Source organism: Pelodiscus sinensis, chromosome 17 (assembly GCF_052426305.1).
Source record: "Pelodiscus sinensis isolate ZL-2025 chromosome 17, ASM5242630v1, whole genome shotgun sequence".
Classification (NCBI taxonomy): Eukaryota; Metazoa; Chordata; order Testudines; family Trionychidae; genus Pelodiscus; species Pelodiscus sinensis.
The window spans coordinates 9,036,269-9,059,848 of NC_143068.1; the positions used below are offsets into that span (position 1 = coordinate 9,036,269).

Below are 23,580 nucleotides of genomic sequence, written 5' to 3' on the forward strand. Positions count from 1 at the left end.
CTACACTTACGTCCACATTGCTATTGCGTTCTTTTGACAGAAAGTTGAAAGAACTGAGGCTTTTTTCCGACAGTGGTAAACCGCTTTCTATGAGGAGGAAGCCTTTTTTCGAAAGAGCTCTTTGGGGAAAAGGCATGTGTGGATGCAGAAGAGACTTTTTTTTTTCTTTTTTTTTTCTTTTTAAGAAGAGGCCTCCAGGAAATAACACAGGTGCCCTGGTGGCCACTCCATCCAAAGTAATCAGAACTCTATAGTTCCTGTCTCCTGCCAGCTCTTAAAGCTGCAGTCACCCTGGACAAGACTTGTGACAGGAAGCCGGCCCTGGGAGCAGCACCTGACCACATGGCTCTCCCTGCCACAGTCATTGCCACCCATGACCCAGCCTCAAGCCCCCTGGCACCTCTCTGGCCCTCACAGGGAGCAACATCAGGGCTCCCAGGACCCTGCCAGATGCAGCAAATGGCATGCGCCCTCTTGGTTCGGAGTGGAGCTCCTGTCCCTCCTTGAGCTGTGGGTGGAGGAGGAGACCCTGCAGGATCTCCGCTCCCACTGCAGAAACGCTGATATCTTTGGCCACATGGCCAAGGCCCTGGTGGAGAGGGGACACCTACCCTGCACCTTAGAACAAGTCTGGAGTAAGGTGAAGGAGCTCTGCCAGGGCTACGCCAGGGCCAGGGAGTACAGTTCTCGCTCTGGGGCAGGACCCCACTTCTGCCCCTACTACCAGAAGCTCCACCAGATCCTGGGGGGTGAAGTCTGTGGGACAGGTCAACTCTTGAAGGGTGGCTTGGGTTGGGGATAATGTGCTTGTTTGGAATGGTGGAGGATGTGCAGACCCTTTGCCAATCCCTGGCTGGCTGCAGAGACATGAGATGGTTGCAAGTGATCCAGGCATTGTTGTGGAATGTTGTCTGTAGCCCACCAGATGCAAAGATCCCAGTAGTCTTCAGCATGTTTAAGTTCTTGTACTCAGGCTATATCTTGATGAGTAGCTGGAGGTTTGATGTTTGCTAATAGAGGAGCATGGTAGAGGTGTTCATTTTAAAGTTCCTGTGATGATTTCCAAGGTTTGAGTCACGTGGACCATAAATAAAGGGCAATGTGTAGCTGCAACACGCTAGGAAGCATCCAGGGAAGAAATTACGGCTTCTTTGTTTCCACGGGAAAAGTAATTTTCTGATACACTTGACAAGCAATGCCACTTCCCTTTCCATTTTGGCTCGGATCTTTTGGCTGATGTTTTGACTGCTCCTTTCTGCCAATTCCTCATCCATCTTGATGAGCAGGGGGACGTAGAAACCATGTGGGAGGGCCATGTAAAAGTTCCGAGGTTGCCTTATGTTCTTCTTCCTTTGAATTGGCTCCAGTGTAAACTAGGGATGTCAATGGAATTTCCATCGACTACTCGACTAGTCGATAGGCACTTGCACATTCCTACTTTGAAATGTACAAAGCCCCAATGGAGGCTCTTGCACATTTCAAAGGAGGAATGCAGAACTCTGCTTACAGGCCAGGGAAAGCGGGAAGTCTCACTGGCTCAAGGCTGCATGCAGATGCCTGCTTTGAAATGCATTTCAAAGCCACGGAGCCTGGGGTCAGTGGGCTAATCCCAGGCTTCATGCTGCAGTGGTGTTTTAAAGTCCCCAGCCAATCTCAAGCTCCACGCAGCATTTCCCCAGAACCCGGGGTCAGCTGGGGAGTTCTGGGGAAATGCCATGCAGAACTCAAAGTCGTGGATTAGCCATGCGGCAGCAGCGGCTGCCCCTTTGAAATGCTGCTTTGGTGTGCCCCCGGCTCAGATGTGCGACACTACTGCTTTGAAGTATCCCTTTTCTCCCGCCTTTGTTGCCTCTATCTCATCGAGGCATCAAGGGGGCCAGGAATCGACTAGTCCACTAGTCAACAGACTATCCGATAAGCAAATGCAATCCTACTCAAGCTTCATCCTATTTTTCTGGCTCATCATGGTTCAGACTCTTTCAACATTCACTTCAGTTATGACAATTTTGAGGACGGTACTTGATTTGGTGATTCTTTGTCTTTTCTGTTTGGTTTTATGGGAAGCAATCCCATTCCAGGCACATCCAATTTTCCAGGCACAATCAACGCTTAAGAGGAAGCTGCATACCGAATTTAGAGGGTCCTAGCTCTTACCTTTAGGAGGAGTTCTTGAACAACCAGACAAACTCTCTAAAATATATACTGGATAACATATAGGCCATATCTACACTATGAAATTATTTCACAACTACTAAATTCATAGAATCATAGAACACTAGAACTGGAAGGGACCTCAAGAGATCATCAAGTCCAGTCCCCTGCCCTCATGGCAGGACCATGCATCATCTAGATCATCCCTGATAGATGTTTGTCCATCCTGCTTTCAAATATCTCTGGTGATGGAGATTCCACAACCTCCCTAGGTAATTTGTTCCAGTGTTTAAACACCCTGGCTGTGTCTACATTGGCAAGATTTTGCGCAAAAGCGGCTGATTTTGCGCAAAATCTTGCCGTCTGTCTACACTGGCCACAAGTATTTGCACAAGAACACTGATTTTGTACATTACAACAAAATCAGTGCTTCTTGTGCAAATACTCTGATGCTCCTGCTCAGGGTTAAGACCTCTTGCGCAAATGTTCTTGCGCTAGAGGCCAGTGTAGACAGGTAACATCAATTTCTTGTGCAAGAAAGCCCCATGGCTAAAATGGCCATTGGAGCTTTCTTGCTCAAGAGAGCTTCTACACTGGCACGGATGCTTTTGCGCAAAAGCAAATCTTTTGCGCAAAGGCACATGCCAGTATAGACGCTCTCTTGCACAAATACTTTTAACGGAAAAACTCTTCCATTAAAAGTATTTGCACAAAATCATGCTAGTGTAGACACAGCCTCTGACAGATAGAAAGTTTTTCCTAATGTCAAAGCTAAACCTCCCTCGCTGCAATATAAGCCTATTGCTTTTTGTCCTGTCATCAGAAGTCAAGGAGAACAAGTTATCTCTCTCCTCTTTGTAACATCCTTTTAGATATTTGAAAATTGCTATCATGTCCTTTCTCAGTCTTACCTTTTCTAAGCTAAACAAGCCCAGTTCTTTCAGTCTTTGCTCATAGCTCATGTTTTCTAGACCTTTAATCATTCTTCTTGTTCTTCTTCTAGGATGTCCCCACGGGTGCTCCACTGTTGGGTGCTGGGCTTGCTCACAGATGGAGAATTTTCCAGAAATAGTAGTCGGTTGGACCGCACATGCGTCGCTACTCGCGGTCCAGCCCCCGCAAGTTCCTCTTGACCTACTCAGGCTACAGACGCAAGGAACTGTGCTCTCCCTTCTCCAACCGCTCCATGCTGTGAGAGGTTCTTAATCCCTTCTCCTTCTTATCGTTCTCTCCCTTGTTATTGTTTCCCCCTGTTGATCTTAAAAACAAAAAAAAGTGTTTACCTTAGCAGCCTTCTTTCCTGTTCTAAGTTTCTGTCCCCTCCCCACCCCGGTGAATTTCTGTATATAGTTAACTATCCTCCTGTTTGCTCAGTTAAAAAAAAAAGAATAATAACAATAATAGGAGGAAATAAGAACGACGAAAAATGTCCTCTTCACCGGGCTTTAAAAAATGCCAGGAGTGCCGTGAGGCGATGCTGGCCTCCGATGGCCATGCCCTTTGTGTGAAATGTTTAGGGGAGTTTCACGTGCCCCAAAAGTGCACTCACTGTGCTAAGCTGACTTCTCAGGCATGAAAGGACAGGGAACATCGGCTAAAGATTTTCCTTTTCGATCAGGCGCTCCAGACACAAATTCCCTCTTCTGCCCCACAACGCCAGCTGGAGAAGCATAGAGCCTCCTCCCCAACAACCTCTTCGGCAAAAAAGATGAGGCCCTCCCCAACGTGGTCTTTACCAGTGGTCTCTCACGGCTGAGTTAGCCATGGAGATAAACCAGGCACATCCGGCACTTCAGTGCTATGACCGGAGTCTAATGTGCCTCAGAAATTGAAAGTGGGCCATGAGCCAACCTCAGCACTGCAATCTATGCTGGCCCTGCAGATTTTGAAACCTCCAGTGCCGAAACCATATATGGCACTGAGAGCGCCCTCAGCACCACCTACTGTGGGAACCGAGAATGGGGCACCGACGACTACAGCACCGGAGCCCACGCTGATACGTCTGGAACCGATAACACTCCCGGCGCTGATTAAGCCCTCTGAAGCACTGACGCCAGTCTCAGCGGCACCGAGTGTGGCACCCACAATCACCATGGCACCGACCACGTTGGCACTGACGGCACCACACTACCCTGGCACGGATGCCAGGACTTTGTGTCCCCGGACACCACCACGCCATAGCCAATCACCTTCACTTGTCTTCTCTCCAGCACTGTCCCCATGTCCACCTGCACCGAGTTCTCCGGAACATCAAGAAAGCCCTCTTCATGTATATTCCCCTCGGAGCTTACACTCTCTGTTCTTGTCTCCATCTACTCACTATCACGAACGTCATTATAGACGTTGCTCCCCATCTCCACCGCCATCTTCACGGTCTTACAGTCGCTCTCACTCGCCTCGTTCTCCGCGACTTCACCAATGGCAATACTCTTCCAGATACTATCCGGAGACACGTTCACCGCTTCATAGATTGTACAGCCAAGATGACCCTTACTCTCGCAATCTCCCAACCAGATACTCCTATCATTACAGATCTCGTTCTCATTCCCGGTCTGCTTACAACTACACCTCCTCAAGACATTTCACAATGCCTGCTCCTGTAACTCCACTGGACATGGCTGCAACAACTCCTCAAGTTTCATCTGATCCACACCACGCGCTTCCTGAAACTCAACCGTCTCAGGTATCTCCAGTTGAGTCATCTTCTCCTGACGAAGCTATCATCCCTGGAGAAGTCGCCCCTCTGGATGATCTTCATCTATTTCAGGAATTCTTTAAGCGTGCCTTCCTCCTGATACCACTCATACCAAAAGTCTTGTAGAAGGTGAGGTCAGACCAAGCCAAAATCATCTTGGGTATGTCTACACTACCACCCTAGTTCGAGCTATGGTGGTAATGTAGGCAACCGGAGTTGCAAATAAAGCCCTGGATTTGAATTTCCCGGGCTTCATTTGCATATTGCCGGGCGCCGCCATTTTTAAATGTCCGCTAGTGCGGACTCCGTGCCGCGCGGCTACACGCGGCACAGATTAGGTAGTTCGGACTAGGCTTCCTACTCCGAACTACCGTTACTCCTCATTTGAATATTTACAAATGGTCCCCATGGAGGGGGATGTGCTGCCTGTTTTACCTTAATAGCCTTACCAACATTGTGCTGTTGGCAAATATTACACTGTTGGCAGTAGTTCTGGGCCACAGGAGAAAAATTTGGTGCAAACCAGTCTTGACTAACAGCATTAATTAATCCACGAGGAGTAACGGTAGTTCAGAGTAGGAAGCCTAGTCCGAACTACCTAGTCCGTGCCGCGTGTAGCGGACATTTAAAAATGGCGGCGCCCGGCAATATGCAAATGAAGCCCGGGAAATTCAAATCCCGGGCTTCATTTGCAACTCCAGTTGCCTACATTACCACCGTAGTTCGAACTAGGGTGGTAGTGTAGACATACCCCTTGATAGCCCCAGCATGGGCTCGACAGCACTGGTTCCCCCTTCTATACTATATGTCTCTCCAACCATCCATTCGCCTTCCACTTCTCCCCAACCTCTTAACCCAGAACAGAGGTCAACTACGTCACCCCCAGATCCATACACAGAATCTTGCGGCATGGCTCCTAGTTGGTTAGGCCCCACCGAATCTTTATGCTCAGCTCCAGTCAAACAAGTCCTTATACACAGTGGACATCAGACAACACGAAAGACGTACCTGTACAAATGGCAACGATTCACATTCTGGTGTGTCAGGAAACAGCAGTCTGCGGAGACGCTCCTTCTTCCTGACATTTTGGATTATCTCCTGCACCTAAAGGAGAAAGGACTGTCCTTATCCTCTATGAGAGGACATTCGGCTGCAATATCTGCGTTCCGACATCCTTTGCAAGGGACATCCATCTTTGCTCACCCCCTCTCCAAGAGGTTTCTCAAGGGACTTGTGAATATGAGCCCACCGCGAAACCCGGCCCCACCCGTTTGGAACCTAGACACAGTCCTTGAGGCTTTAATGGGCCCACCGCTTGAGCCTCTAGCCTCTGCACCTTTAGAATTTTTGACTATGAAAACGGTGTTCTTATTAGCTATAACATCGGCAAGACGCGTGGAGGAGCTCTGAGCCTTAATGGCAACACCGCCATTCACCATTTTCCGCAACGATGCAGTGATTCTGAGGCTTCATCCTAAATTCATCCCCAAGATAGCATGGACGTTTCATGTGAATGAACCACTCATCCTTCCTGTATTATACCCGAAGCCTCACTCCTCACCTAGAGAGGCGTTCCTACATACCCTCGATGCTCGTAGAGACCTAGCATTCTACATCAATCAGACTAGGCCCTTTAGGCCCTTTAGCCATCTTCACTGGGCCTTCTCCAATTTCTCCACATCTTTCTTGAAATGTGGCACTCAGAACTGGACACAATACTCCAATTGAGGCCTAATCAATGTGGAGTAGAGCGGAAGAATTACTTCTTGTGTCTTGCTCACTATACACCTGTTAATGCATCCCAGAATCACGTTTCCTTTTCTACCAGCTCCTCTTTGGTCTAGGACGGCTTTGGCAATCAGTTTTAAAATGAACAAGGCAGTGGATTCACATACATCACACTAGATCTCAGGTGAAGATTTTATTTAAAAAATGCTTTTATAAAAAAACATATTTCCCTTCTTACGCTGAAGGACAAAATCAAATGAGAAGCTGTTTTTGTTTCAGGTTATCTCCCTCACTGTTATAATTCAGTCATTTGGGGCAATATTTCCAAAGGAACACACTGGGTAGACCCAGTAAAATAGATAAATATCTGTTGAAGCCACAAAAAGCTTACAAAAATACATCTGTGCACATGTAACCCAGTCAGTATGTAGTCTGTGTCCCTGTATGTTATAGATTTCAGCTAAAAAAGGTCTGTCTCTTAATTTCCAGATGTAGAGACTGACACATTCAGCTCTGGAGATATCCATTGTGGTACATTTCAAACTGTGTGAGAGATTTCCTGGGTCTGATTTCATGGCAGGGTCTCTGATAGGAGAGTGTAATCTGGGCCTAGCACAGTGGTTCTCAAACTTTTTGGCCCATGGCTCACCTGGCTCAATGCAAACCTTTCTATGGATCACCAGGAGCTAATGAAAACTTGCCATTAATTACATAATTACACCCAAGCCATTTTGCTAGTGCTGCAACTATGGAGAATGATTTAATTTAACCAGTAAGAAAGGAAATATTAATCAAAATAATTAAACATATTAAGTTCTTTAACTTTCTCATGTTAGTTTACCTAAATTCATGTTAAATAAAGTAAAATATTAATTTGTGTCCAACACAAAATATTTCAATATTGTGTTTATTTATGGCAGGACTGAGAAACCTTTTTTGGGTTGGGGGCCACTGATCCATAGAAAAATCAGTGGGGGCCACACAAGTGAGAATTAAAAAACCTCCAAACCCTCACTAGTGTGACTCCCAATTGAGATACCTCACATCCCTTGTGCTCCAGTCACATGAAGGTCTGAGGAGGGACAGGGAAGACTGAGGTTCAGTTTCTCATAAGCCAGATTATCAATTAGTGAATTTTGTGGACCCCTTCCAGGCTCTGGGATGGAGCCAAAAATGAGAGGTTCATTATGCAGGTTAGGGGTGCCAGTGAGTGAGATAGGGATGGGGGTGCAATCTGTGAGCTGGAGGTGGGGTGCAGGAGCAGGCTGAGTGTAGGTTGTCTGGCTGGAGGGAGGGGGCAGGAGCAAGGGAGGGGGCAGTGTGTGGCCAGAAGAGATGGTGCAGGAGCTAGAGATGGGGAGGGCAGTGCACAGAGCTGCTTCTGGCTTGGCTTCTTCCTCACTATTTCAATTTTTTTTTTCCTATTCTGCATTGGGACAAGAACTTTTAACATTTTCCATGAAAAACAAGTGAGTAAGATTGTAGCATAGCTAGTTGTCCAGTGGTTTAAAACAAACAAAAGGAAGCATTTCTTCAGAATCAACCTGTGGAACTGTTTGCCAGAATAAGGGCCAGCATATAACTGGGCTCAAAAAAGAACTAGATAAATTCATGGAGGACAGGTCCATCAATGGCTATTAACTAGGATGGGCAGGGATGGTGTCTGTTTGCTGGAAATAAGTGACAAGGGGTGAATCATTTGATGATTACCTCTTCTGTTCATTCCCTCTGAAGTATTTGGCATTGGCCACTGGCAGAAGACAGGATGCTGACCTAGATGGACCTTTGGCCTGACACAATATGGCTGTTCTTATGTTCTTATATTAACGAAAAAGTCCAGGTTAAGGTCCCTACTCTGAATGAGGTAGGTGTCTCTGTCTCTTCTAGTGGAATAGTTTTAGTTTATATAAATAGTTATTTACTGGATCAGAGAGAGAGAGATAAATTCTGTAGACCTGTGGGCAGACTGAATCAGTGCATGGACTTACATGTGCATCTTCTGCATCCCACCCAGGCCTGCTGATTGTGGGAGCAAAAGGGGCAATTGTCTCGGGACCCAGAGATTCAAAAGGTCCCAGGCCACTATCATTGCTTCTGCAGCAACGGTGGCTGGAACCCCAGTCCCTTTAAATCACCAGTGGAGCACCAGAACACTGCTCTGCACACTGCGTGGCTGAGGAGGGGGGCAGTGCCGCGGTCCAGATGGCATTGAGGGCTGGTTGCCCCCGGCCTTGCCTCTTCTACATGAGGCCCCATCGCTTCCAGTAATGCAGACCTGGCCCTCCCTATCTTGCCTGGGATTCTAGGGAAGATGTCGGCCCTTGTGATCCCACATGAGTACCCCAACCACTAAGTTGTTGGGTACTGTGTTCTTTCTCCCTTCATTGACTCCCAAAATTTCCACTCTAGACCTCAAAAACTTCCCACCCATAAAATTCCCCCAACTAATTTTGCTTTTGGCATGCACAGTCACATGGTCTCTGTGTGCAAAGGCAGATATTTTGCAAATGCTCTTTCAGCTCTCTCTATTTTTGATAATTTGGCCTTTACTGAAATGGTCCAGATCCTGATCTTCTTGGATCATAGAACCATGACTTTGGAGTCTCCTGCTGAAAGAGAGTGTTCTGCAAGGTTAGGATCCAGATCCTGACTTCCCCAAAGCACAAGTTGTCTGTATCTGGGATTTTTGTTTGGGATCAATATCTAGCCCTTAATACAAATTTCTATTATTTTTAACTCCTTGAAATATTTTATCTTTTAAAAAGATCATAGCATTTTAGATAGCAAGATTCATATGGTAACAATTTCACTAACTTCAGTAGTAATTTTCAATTACGCATTTGCTAAGGAACATTAATAGGGAGGTGAGCAGATTTAGTTGTCAAGGTTCCCTATAGTAAGTATTGTCATGAAGGCCCATACCAGATCACAGATAATGAACTCACTAGGAGATTTCTGAAAAACTCTTTTCAAACAGCACCTGGCTTTCTGTCAAATAGTCACGTGTCAGACTGAAGGCCATTGCTCTGTCCTTGACTTGCACCATCGTGCATAAATACGGTAATACAGAAGTCTTGCAATAGGTCATGATACCATGTACCATATGTTCTGCAGTAAATAAATATAATGAAGAAAAGAGGTGAATTAAGATGAGGGTGGCAACCTTAGTTCTGTTTTCTGCTTCTTTTAAACTATTACTATTTTTTATAATGATAATGTTTATATGACACATTTTACCCTGGCGTTTGCCTGTGCTGTGTGTAGAAGCGGCATTGTATTCATACCAGCATTAGCTTTTCTGTGTCTAATGATGCTCATTTTGCTAAATTTAGGTGCTTTTATCTTGAGAGCACAAGGAGCAAATGTTGCATAATCCTCACTCAGGCTAACATGCTGAAATTGGCCTTCATGCTGCTTCATTGTTCTAGGGAGGCTGGCACCAGAAGCCTGCAGTTGTGCCACCCCCATTCTGCCAGCATCTGGAACATGCTACTTTCCCCCATTCCTGCCAGCAGCTGAGCGTTTTGTGAGTGATCTTAGTTCTGATGAGATCTTCCTTGAGGGCAGTGGTTCCCCACCTATTTCCTATTGTGTGCTGCATATGCAGCTCTTTACGTGTTACGTGGACCACATCCACATAATATATATGCTACACGTGTGGTACTGTGGATGTCACATGATCCGCAGTTGTGTTCTGATTGGGTCATAGTTCCCGAATAGAGGACCATGACTCTAGGGCAGGGGTGCCCAAACTTTTTTCCAAAGAGGGCCAGATTTGATGAAGTGAACAAGCGTGAGGACCGACCATTTTGCCTGACATTCTTTGAACCATTAAAATTAAATGCAAATTAACTATTTTATGCAAAGTTTATTGCAAATGGCATACTTTTCATTTCGTCACATGGATGATAAATCTAAACAGGTGTTAAATCACTCTGGCTTTCATATCTGGAGGCCAGATGAAAAAAAAATCCAGGAAGCTGAAATATATGTCAGGAACATTGTAAAGTATATTACATATTATTGGTAATAAAGGTTGTCTGTCAACTTTTAAGTTCAAAAAATATGAACAGGAACATAACACCAAGTATACATGTTGTGTCCAAATATATTTATAACTGATTTAGACCAACTGACATTAACTGAGATTTTACAATGTATTCATCTCAATACATATGGATTCGTTGGGGGCCATAAAAGATAGATACTGCCAAATTACCTGTGGGGCCGTATTAAACCGGAACATGGGCCGCAATTGGCCCGCGGGCCGGACTTTGGACATGCCTGCTCTAGGGCTTCACATTCTCTGCTAAAATCAGGTTCATTTTTGTCTCCTCCCCACCACTCCATACTAGAGTGTGGTACAGGACATGATGCAGGAGCTCCCCATTCTTCCAAACCTCGTGACTATGGTTAAAGGGTTACACAAAGAAGAACAGTGCTAGTGTTACTTACCTTTTCCTCAGACCTGTTATTGTCTCATGCAGTATGATCCCATTTCCTTTTCCTCACACACACTTCTGCACTAGTGCCTGTGACACCATCCTGCAGTGGGGTGTGACTCAGTATGCTACAAATTCCCTTTTTTTTTTAAACGGAAGGACTTAATTTCATAACTCCTCCATGCCTGGATAAAGCCTGAGGCTGATTCTTCCCACTGAACTCCCTGAACCAATGTTAATCTTTACTATGATACAATATTATGGTTACGTACCTTTTGAGCCATTAGACTGTCCAGGGCTGATTTACTTCTGGCAGCCAGAGAACACGGTTCTTGAAATGTAGAAAATAAGCAGGACAACCTGGAGAATAATACACCATGTGTAAACTGGGACCCCATATACCTGGGATACCTCAGCTATCAGCCAATGAGTGACTTCATTATAAACCTTATTGACTACAAAAGGAGAGGTTTTGCTCAAATACTCTAGTTTTCTGGCTTCCTTGTGTGTGCTTTCCAGCCAGAAACTGGTGACTAGATCATTGCACTGGGACTTAGAAAAACTGGATTCTACTCCTGACTCTGCCACTGGTTTGCTAGGTGCCCTTGGGCATGCCACTTCCTAGCTCCTTGCCTCAGTTTCTTCATTTTTAGAATGGGTATAATGAAACTGATCTTTGTAAAGCACTTTGTGATCTACTGAAGAAAAGTTACAATATTAAGTGAGATATTTACTATCATAATGATCTATTTCAAGGAATTGACTCCATGGGCCAGATACATCAAGTGCAGATTATCATCTGAACAGGTTACTCAGTATGAAATTTTGGTGTTCATAGTTCTTCATTAGTGTGTTTTGCCTAATTACTAACTGGTTTGAACTTTCACATGTTAGAAAATTTGACTCCAAACAGAGAGTGCTTGACTATGTGCCCCATAGAAAAAAATGTAGAGAAAGGAGGAAAAATCTGATGAGGGAAGAATAGGATGGGAAAAAAACCAGAGAGGGTAAATCCTTAAAACAGACTGTGAAAGCATAAAAGAGAGAAGAAGAAGCAAATTCTGAAGAGGAAACAGAGTGTGTATCTCTATATCTGTGTATGTGTGTGTATGTATGTATAAAATACGTATGTATGTGTATAAATATAGAGAAACACATTATATCATGGAAGCATCAGGTTATACCATATATGTCAGCCCATTCCTCCCAGACTAGCTTTGCAAGTGAGGGGAAGGGGGTGTAGGTTTTGTTTTTTTGTTTTTGTTATCCCTGAAATGTTGAATGGGCTTCTTTTTAGCTGTATGGGTTATGTTTGATTTGTTTTTAAATGATAGGGGAAAATAGTTTATAAACGCATTAGTTTTGTGACATCTCTCATCCTCCCTTCCACCAATTGGAGAGGTTGACCAAATATCCAACTCATTGACCTTTGAGCAGCTGTAGCTCTTATATTATCCATCCACCTCAGTTTCTTTAAATGAATGCTGTCTTGACACACCCAGTATATATAGAGAGATGGTATTTCAGGAGAGAATATTTTCCCTGAAAATCAGTGAGATTAAAAAAAATGAATTTAAAGATGCTTTTCCACTGAAAACTACATTCAAGCTCAATTAAATGTCTAAATTATATGATCAAAAGCTAGGAAATTCAGAAATATGGCTCAAAACTGTGCTGACACCAGCAGGACTAATTCACCCCAGTGAGCTGGAATAAAAATACATAGTAACAGGAAGTGAGACTGGGAGCTTCAGACAACTGATTAAGCATCCTGAGACTTAACCCTGTATGCCTTGTTCTTGAGGTAGGTTTCCAGCTGGGAACATTGATTCTAAGTTTGGATTTTCACTATTTTAATAGCTTCTATAAAAGTTGCATTTTTATCTAAAAACAAAATAAATCCCCTCCTGATTTTATGTCTATCTATTGTGTATATAATGTCCTTTTGGAATATTTTAACCTTAGGCTCACGGGCAATAGAAACCATAGTTTTGAGCACTTGGTCTAGTGCAGGTGCTGTTCCTAATTGTGAAATTTCTGAGCTAAAGCATTTTGAACATGTCAAGGACAAAAATCAGAGCATCTAGGGTAAAATAAACTTTCAAAAATGTCTGTTCTCTTACTAAATGGAAAGGAGAATTTGATTCTCACAAAACTGAGGGACTGATAGAATTGGCAAATTGTAGGCAGATGCTAGGCAAGCTCCTGCCATATGAATGTATTAATGTGTCCTAATCCTGACCTGAAACACCCCGGCTTGCTAGTGATGTGTCCTCTCATGACCAGAAACTGGAAAAGACATAACAGTTGTGAGGCACTGTGTTGTATTTTTACCATAGGCAAATATCAGGGACACTATCGACTTTATTTCACTTATGACCTAATTAATATTTGAACTCAGTTCCCTGGATGGTTTCTCTTTTTAAAGAATGAAATTATTCTATAGCATTTGTGGGTCTTCCCCTTCTTTTAAATGACAGAGAGGCATTATTCCACTTGAATGAAAAATTCAGATGTAAAAAACCGCCCAGAGACACATTTTGTGAGATCTAAGATAAAAAGAAGACCGCATAAATGATCTCTTTTGCCATTCTTCCATTTACACATGGCTGATTTGTTGTTTCTCTTTATATTTTGCTACGTAAATACAAATGCCCCCATTGAGCTGAGAGTTTGTACCTCACATTTTTATTTTGATGACTGAAATGCTAACCCCTAAAGTAGTACAGTATGATGGAAGTACTAACTCAAGAAACAGCATCCTGATAATTTGATGCTTTCTGCAACATCATCCAGGGAATACTGAACCCTAAGTAATTTATAGATTTAAGCCAAATGCTAAATATTTGGTAGAAATAAAATAGATTAAAAGTCAGAACTACATTGGTAATAGAACTTTGAAATATACCATAGTTTGCTGAGGGAATATCTACAATGTTGATAGAGTGCAAGTTCCATAGCAAAACAAAAATGCCAAGTTAATTACTTTTCTTTAATTCCTTTTCTTTTGGTGATGTTGGAAAGGAAACTATTTTTTTCAGAGCAATCCAATGTGTGTACACATATATGTATCATTCAGGAAAATGAGAGGAAAATATATGTGACCATGGATTTTTTTTTAGACAAAAAAAAAAAATTGGTTATTAATTTTCAACATGCAGTTAAACAGTAATGCAACCTTTGTGTGCAGGGGGAATATCTCATTCTGATAAGCTTCATTCTTTCTTCCCTCCTCCCCCACCTACTACTTAATTTTAAATTTGATCTGATTTAAAATTTTTTTCCCCTCACCACTCTAACCTTTGTAAATCTGGATTGCCATCTTTGAATCTCAATGGCGACTTTTTTATTTTGAGGGAAAAGGAACACAAAAGGGGAGTAAATATTTTTATGTACCTGAAATTTACGGACATGCACACATGGTCTGGAACAGCCAACATCATCTAGAAACCTCCACTGTACTGTAAATCCCACCTATTTCTGAACCTTTTAAATTCAATAACTGACAATGATAAAAGTTCAAATGATAGTAGACTACATTCAGGTTTTCACCACTACCCATCAGAGGTATTAATTATAGCTATTAATATCCCACAATACAGAAGGAGATTCATAGCTGTGTGTCTGGTAGATGCATCTCTCTGTAAAATGGTTGTGTATACAGTACAAAGAATATGAGAGAGAGTTTTCAAACTAAATCAGGGATTGGAAAAGTAATACAAGAGAACATCTTGTCCCAGATTTTTGAATGGAATTGTACTTTGAGGCTATTGAATTCGCACATTTTGATTTCTGGCCAATAATGTTATTTTATTTAATTTTAATGTAATAGAATATTTTAGAGTTTGCAAGCACATTTTGAAAAATTATAGTTATAAAATATGCAGTCCTCTTCATTATTATACTACATCACTAGTACATGGGTAGAGAACGGCACCTCTCCAAACTCAAAACGCTTTTTAATGAATCATTGTTCTTTAACACGGTTTTAAATCACATTAGATTTGCTATAGAAGATCATTTTTGGAAGTCCATGTAATCTGAAAGCTGTTTTAACAACAAAATAAAAATTCTATATCTTTGACTTCCATCACAGCAGAATCCTCAGTGCTATTAAGCTAGAAATGGTTGTGGGGAATCCCACTGTGTAATTTAAAATTGGTACTATTGCTTAGCTATGTATTTGGAATTAAATCTCATGCCATGTTTAAAAACTGGTTGGAAAACCATGACCTTCTAGCTTACCTACAACTGTACTGGAAGACAGTGACCTTAGAACAGCATGATTTACTGGTGAAATAAAGTAAGCTGTAAAACCTGGAATAGGATGTATTATTGTCAATAAAAAAGCAGAAAGAAAAAAAAACATACACAATCACCAACATATGAAGATTCAGAGGACAGAGGGAGGCAGAGGAGAGAACAAGAGCAGCCCCTGTGGCAAAATGGTTAAAAGAGAAGAAGAAAATCCAGTAAAAAAAAATCAAGCAGTCAAGTAGTTAATTGACTTTGCTTTAATCAGCCCAATGAATATTCATTAGTGTGCTGGTCCTAATCATGGGGGCCATGTTGTCCGCATTTAGTAAGCGCACGCTCAGCATCATGCATGCCTCAACAGCTTCCCTTCCTGTCTGCACTGACATTAAATTTAGAGGCTTTGCGCCTTCACTAGCTTGCAGTTAGCACTGATTGGCCCAGCTGCTCTACTTGAAAATGCCATAGCAACCCCTGGCTGGTTGCTTAGCAACATTTTTTTTTTGCGAAGGCGGGAGCCAGTAATCCATAGGCTTAGTGTAGATAAAATGCCTCTGTGTGTGTGTGTGTGTGTGTGTGTGTGTGTGTGTGTGTGTGTGAGTGAGATATATAGATATATCATGTTAGAGAGAGAGATTGAATGGGAGGAAAGCATTGCTGTCTACTCTTCTCCTGAGTAACTGGCCTCTGTGGCATGTGCTCGATCTTTTTCTAGTATAATCAGGTGTCATTTTCGTTTGTTTTTTTAAACTTTTTTAAACAGGTGTAAAACTACACCAATTCCCAACTATGTGGCTCCTTTCTAATAGAAAGAAGAATGTACTTCCATATGCTTCATCCCCAGTAGGGATCTACTGCTAAAAGAAATATTGAGCCTGATTAGGAGGAGAAACTTGATTCATTTCTGCATAAAAAAGGAGATTCTGGGAATGATCTACACAGGTGCAAAAGTGGAATAATACAGTGGTGAGTCAGGCCTCTACACCTCAGAGACATTGTTGCTTTTCCCTGCTGGCAAAGAAGGTGAGAATCCTGAGAGATGGACTGACCTAGCAAACCTCTGAGCCCCATCTGGATTTCAAACTCTGAAAAGACAGGAAAGGGGGCATCCCACTACAGGGGTTTGGTTTCAGAGCACTATAGAATGAAAGTCTACTTGTAAAACTCCTAGTTCTGATTTAAAACACCCTCATGGTCCAGAGATGGTAGAACCCAGAGTTGTGGTTCAGGCCCAATTCTATTTTTTAATATCTGTTGGAAGCCTCAGCTAGACATTTCGGGCCTGCAGGAAACCTTAATGGGTTATGATACTTTCAAAGCCTTTTAAGTAGCTCTAATCACTTTTACAAATGAAGAACCTTGCCCTGTGTGATGCTGATTTCAGTGGGAGTTGGGGGCTGCAGAAAGAAACACACAAAAAATAGTCCAGCCCCGTCAGCCTGAAGGGTTTGTGTGTGTATGTTTGTGTGTGTGTTATGTACATGAGGCACTGACATAACACGATGATGGGAGCTGTATAAGAACCCAAATAGAGTCTCTCAGAGAATGAGGTGGTACGAGCTTTCAAAAAGCATTACTTTTTATTTAGTATTTTCCCCTTTTCTTATGGACTGTTAGTGTTTACAAGTCCAAGATTAGTTCAGAAATTGGGCTCAGTCACTGCCCTCTGCTTATTAGGTGTATTTAAATAGCTCTGTTATTATTATCATGACAGATAAAAGTGACATTCACAGCTCAGAGTATATGCACATGATTTCATAAACATGCACAGACAAAATTTACCTCACCTGAAAAGGGAAAGAGAAAGGAGCGAATTCCTCCTGCCCCTAGACTGACAAACAACCTCTGTTCTACCTACCATATTACCAATGGGGAAGTATGTGAGAGGAGAGATGAATCTGTCTCTATGCTCTGAAGGTCAGACTGTCAGCTTAGGTGCAAGAATGAATTCCAGATACTTTCTGCGAGACTATCCTGCCACTAATATTTAAATCTAGGGATGTTTGGCACAGATTCTCCAATTGACCTCAAGAATCATGGCAAGTCAAGCTCTCTGACACCCAGGTTGCACTAAGAAAAAACTTGCAAGGCAATATATTTAATGGAGCACTAGTGAAATGGCACTAAGTACGCAGACAGCCACATTGGGCATTGACTGATGGTGTAAAGGATAATTCTGGCTACTGCACATTGAAGAACAACAATACAGCCTGGGCAGGAGGTGGAGGGGTGGGTGTGTGAGAAATTGTTCTTTCACATCTGTATCATCACATGCCAAGATTAGGTTAATCAGTCTCAAAATCCCTATCCAATGGAACTACTGTGGTTTGAATATTCAAGGATGAAAGAGAGAATTCCCCCTCAAACTGACCCACCCACACCATCACCAGTGTCAAAAATGCAGAATGAGAACCTGTTCTTGTGTGCCCAGGGCTTCCATATGACTCATACAATCCATAGTACATCCTTACTCTAGGTAGCAGTGGGGAGCCATTTTGTGAAACAAACAAACAAACAAACAAACAAACTTAACAACCCTTGTGGGTGTAAAGAGAAATAAATGGGGAAACAGGCATTGTACATTAGCAGAGTTTGATTTTTATCTAATTTATTGGAGAATACTTTATCCCTGTGGAAATAGTGCTGTAATACTGCCAACAATCAGTGATGAGCCATTGGGATTGGTAGAAAGAGGGCAGGGCAGACACATCTGAAGCTAAATGACAATTTAAAACTGTGGCTTCAAATCCTGTATCATGAACATGGTTTATAATTAATTACTGATCATGTGACATACATAAAAAGGTAGATATCTGCCTCTGTGTAAAAATAACACGCCATGTTCTCCAAACAAAAGGCTTGACTTTAGGGAGGTACTGAGTCTTTTCTGCATTAGTGGCTGCACATCACTTCCTTTATAACAGCACAGTCAGAAGGTTCTTGGTACTGCACAATGGGACCCTGGCGGTTTTAATAAGGCAAAGCTCTCGCTACAATTAATGGTCATTTTGCCTGTGTAAGGCCATCAGAGTCAGTCAAAGATACTTTTTCCATACTGGTGAGTCCTCATCAAAAAGTTTGTGAAAGAGCTTCCTGAGTGATGCCAGTGGGGAGGGTGAAGGAGTAAGCGTCTCTTATCTGGAAGATTTGGTCCTCGGTCAAACTGGCTAAATTCCCAGGAAGCCTCAGGGGGATAAGAGAGGACTATTAAATAGACTTTCTCACAGATTGGCCTGTGATTGGCTGATATGGCTGAAGACAAATTTCCAAGAAAATTTCAAATGAAATGAAAAATGTCCATCTTGTTCAGATTTTTTTTCCAGATAAATGAAAACCAAAAAGAGTTTTAGATTTTTGGGGGTGGGGGCATTTATTTGCTTTCTCCCCTTGTTTCTCTTTTTAGTCCCTACTACAAATGAGAGAAATTTTCATCAAAAAGTGGAATGTTTTCACCAATATAAAAAATTCTCATCAACAAATTAAGCTTGGTAGAAAGCAACAATATTCTTCTGTCAACAAAATATTTTGATGAAAATCATTTAAGAAGCTCTGTTCATCAGTATTTGCTTAAAAATGGAAAAGTCTTGTGTGAAATACTTGTTCTTGTGATCATATTTGGTTGATAACATCTGTGAGTAGGAACCATCCATTTCTAGCTGAGTTCACTCTGAAAACTAGAGAGGTTCACTGAGCTGATAAAATCAATTCATTTTGCATAGGGTATGTCTTATGAAAGGTTAGTCATCAGGATGATGTTAATATCCTCTAAAATTGAGTTTCCATGGCCCTGTAGCTTGTGTAGTCATTCTGGCTATGTCTACACTGCACAGTTATTTCGGAACTAGCCAATTATCCTGTCATAAAATGGGATTTTCAGGTCTCTCCTCCATGTTCTATTCTCTTTCTATCTCGGTCTTCTCTCCTGAGCCTCCGGTCTCTCGCTTCATCTTTCTCTCTCTCTCCCCTCCTCCTACTGCCTCCTCCACTCTCTCTCTCAGCTCTCCTCCACCTCCTGGAATGAGGTGTAACAGTTAACTCGAACCAAGGACTTAGTTCGAGTTAACATTTGACTGCCACGTGTAACAGTCACGTGTGGCAGTTAGTTCGGACTAAGGGGATTTAAAAATGGCGCCCGGACGGGAAGATGCAAATAAAGCCCAGGATATTTAAATCCTGGGCTTCATTTGCAACTTTGAATGCCTACATTAGCCTCCCTAATTTGAACTAGGGGGCTAGTGTAGACATACCCTGTGTCAGTAACATTTTTCTCCCTTTCTGGTTGTATAAATGATTACACAAGGTGCAGGGCAATGGAGCCTTGGACCTCTGTTTTCTAAATAAGTACACAGTCCAAAACAGTGGAATGAAGAATAAAAATTTGAAATCTGATTTGTGAATGTACTCAGAAAGGAAACCACCAAGTTTAGTCCTAAGTGTTAGGTCTTCATAAGTGTTTGAGTATTTTGAATATTTTGTTGTAATGGTCATGAGGTTATTATAAAGAGAAGGGTGAAAAATTATTCTTCTTAACCTGTGAGGATAGGACAAAAAGCAAGGGAGATTAAGATTGCACATTAGTAAAAACCTCCTAACTATCAGGTTGGTTAATCACTGAAATAAATTGCCTACTGAGGTTATGGAATCTCCATCATTGGAGATTTTTAAGAGCAGGTTAGACCATACATGTTAGGTATAGTCTAGCTGTCACTTGGCCCTGCCATGAGTGCAGGGAACTGGCTAGATGACCTCTTGAGGTTCCTTTTTGTTCTGTGATTCTATGATTCTGTGAATTGTGAAAATGTCACAAATATTTTTGTAATTGGAAATGTTATTTATTTGATACAGGAAATTTGTTATTGTTTCAATCATCCAAGCAGGGAGCACAAAATGTTCCATGTGATGTGTGTGATAAACCAAACAAAGCAAAGAACTAACAAAGATTATGTTACACTGCAGTTTATATCAGTATAACTTGTGTCACTCAAGAGAGGGAATAAACTCCCTGCCTCAAGTGACACAATAGTTACTCCAACGTAAGCCACAGTGAGGACCATGCCATGTTGGCTAGATAACTTCTTGCACTGCAGCTGATGGGTGCTGGAGTAATTAAGCTAACAAGAGAGCTCTCTCCCATGGGTTTAGAGCAGTTCTCTAGTGTAGCTCTGCCCTGACAATACTAGCCAATAATTCAGACACAGCCCCAGACACAGAATAATACATCTGCACTGTATGGTGAAGGATTCTGAACAAAAAATACACTGAAAAAATCAAGATTACCCGGTGAAAGCTTTTGTAACCAGAAATGAAAATATGCTCATCCTAAATGTTTTTCATAACAAACCAGCTCAAGTACTAAACAAACAAACAACAACAACAATAAAACCCCAATCTAAGCATTTATACAGATGAGTGGGAATTTTTGTCAAAGTAGTGTATTTAATTCAGTTTCCCATTTTGGTTTATTTTTACAGATTTTTTTCCTGGATACCAAAAGTTCTGTGAAACAGACCCAAGGGCCCTGGATGGAGAGTAGAAGAGGGGTAAGCACTCTGGGAAACATGTGTCTCATAAACATACTCTAACCTTGGAATACTTCAGCACTGTATTTCTGATCAATGGAATCAGAGTTTGCACTAATATGTAATTTTTTTCCTCTGAAGACACAGAACTATGGAACTATCCATCTATCTAAAGTAGTATTACATAAGGAAGAGATGCCAAGCTGAGTGCAAGTTTGGCATTCTTACTACTTTTACACAAAGGTTGCTTAGAACCATTGCTTGGTACCATTTCATGGCTTGTGTCTCCAGCAGTGCTGAAAGTAGTGCAAACAGAGAGCTGGAGGTGAAGGGGTAGATTTGACTGGAAGGCTGCATTGCAAGATCTCCATCTGCATCTTACCTGTGTGATTGGGAACATTCATGCCCCTAGGCAGGAGGATCTGAAAGTACCAGGGCTTTCCCGGAAGGATTAGAAGGAAAAACAAAACAACTATAATAGTTCAGCACAGAAAGATGACAAAAATATATTTTTGAAATGTGGTCATTTCTGCTTAGAAATAAATGCAGGAAGGCTATTTTTCTGTCTCTTTGTCCCTGATTGAAGTTGTGAGACAGAGAGCAGGAAAGTGTGGAGGAAGTCAGGAGAGAGAAGAATCTCTCTCAAATCATTCAAATGAAGAAAGAGGGCCATACTGAAGAGGGGAGAAATAGGTTTTCTGAAACTAGCTCTCCACAACCAACTACCAGGATTCAAAACATGCCACGGGAGCAAAGTCATGAAACCCAGAAATGAGGCAGTCTTCCCTTTAAGGCAGCGTTTCCCAACCTTTTCCAGATGGGGACCCATTTTGAGAATTCAGGAAGACTTGGTGACCCAGGGCAATTCAAAAAAAATGTGTGAATGGCTCCTTAAAAGCCACCTGGGGAGACACCTGGGGACCCTTTTGAAATGTAATGGCAACCCATATTTGGGTCCTGACCTATAGGTTGGGAAACCCTGCTTTACGGGCTAGTAAATGCTGTAGCCACATCCCCACCACCAACTGACACCCTTGTTAGTGTCCTATGGACACACAGTATACCTTCAATAAAGCAGTGCCCAGAGGGTGCATCAGAAGGCTGTTGTGTGGTCTGATTTTTACTGTGAGCAGTGGGGCCATGAGTAACATGACACCACCCACGATGCCCAAGGTTGGGTAGAGCTGCTGTTATTGTAGTAGGGCAGTGATGATGTTGATGACAATTTGCCTGCAGAGTTCAGGCTGGGAACGAGAAGTGGATTCATCTGTCACATTATTTGTTCCATCAGCCATATGATGCCTTAAGCAAGAAGGCAAAGGGAAGGCATTCTGTGTTTGCTCATTCAGCTGAGTGTGTGTGGGGGAGGGGTTTCAGGACTTTTGTCTTTTGTGGTTGCTCATCAGGAAGGATTTTTCATATCATAATTATTAATTTAAAAAACAGTGGCATTTTTATATTTGTTTAACCTCAACCAAGCCTTCTTCTTCATGGCTGATTTAAAATACGTAAAATAGAGTAGACTACATTCCGTAGTGTAGAGCTTAATCTGATAAACAAAACAACAAAAGTAAAACCTGCCAAACAAAAATATTTATTTCTTCCATAAAGGCCCCTTGAAACAAACATGGATATTTTGCTTAGCTGGTCTTGTGGGCATGATAACGTCACTGTATTCAGTTATTGACAAAAATACTTCTGGGCCCAAGAAGGGAAAGAGGAGGAGAGGAAAGGGCTGTGTCAACAGAACCATTGATGCAGCAAGATGTAAACACTGTGTTGTATCTAGTTATATCATGTGTGAATCCATCAGTAACTTAAAGACACAGCAAGCTCATTGCAGCCTCCTTTTGCTGCCTTCCCATCTACCGCTGCTGATCCACTGGCGATGATGTTCAGATTTGCCATTTCATGCCTTCAGAAAACATTTTATGAGAACTCTACATTATTTTCTTTGCTGGAAAAGAGCAGGAACTTCTTCAAACTTTGGTGAAGAGCCAACATCAAATCATTATAGTGGTTACACTGAGCTATGATCAAAATTGTTATTTTACAATAAAATGTAACATTTTGATAGGTGGCAATCTTGTTTAATGCCTTTTATCCCAAGTAACTTTACAGAGCAATGAGTTAAATCCTGATTGTGGGGGTAACTTGGCAGGCAAATGTGCTTAGCAAAATCTGTGTACACAACTTTCTCTTGTTATTATTATTTATATGACAGTAGTGCCCAGAGGTCCCAATGTGCTAGGTGCTATACAAAGCTATTGCAAAAGACAATTTCTCCCCCAAAGTGCTTACAGGCTCAACAGACAAAGAATGGAAGCTGAAATAGTGGCACAGAGAGGGAAAGCGACTTATAAGTTACATAGACCTTCCTCTTCTTTTCACAAGATCAGGCAAAGACAGAGTAAGGGATAGAACCTAGACTATCTGGCTCCCAAGTCCTTTAGCCCATATTGCTGCTCCATTAGTAGCATTCTTCTTCATAGAAAATGTTGGCTACTATACAGGAAATATTTCCAATTTCCTGTGACCATCTTCTAAAGAAAGGAGCTTGTTTTACCATCTCATCTGAATGACTATGCTGCTATCTGTGCAGCACTGTTTTGTATTACAATATATTTAATGTGAACTCAAGTACTTGGTGTGGGACTTGAACCCACAACTTTCTTACTTAGGGTATGTCTACACTACAGGGCTATTTTGAATTATCTTAATTAGAAATAGTTAATTTGAATTAAGCTAATTCAAACTAATGCATCTACACACAAAATCTATTTCGAAATAG

At 42.1% G+C, this 23,580-nt stretch overlaps 1 long non-coding RNA gene across 1 annotated transcript in view; it reads left to right on the plus strand.

Moving 5' to 3' along the window:
• Window positions 1–23,580, plus strand: part of LOC142818785 (uncharacterized) — a 398,291-nt gene that overhangs the window by 106,081 nt on the left and 268,630 nt on the right. The window contains exon 2 of the long non-coding RNA XR_016347004.1: window positions 20,742–20,810. This is a non-coding gene — a long non-coding RNA (uncharacterized LOC142818785). The remainder of the gene's footprint in view (window positions 1–20,741; window positions 20,811–23,580) is intronic.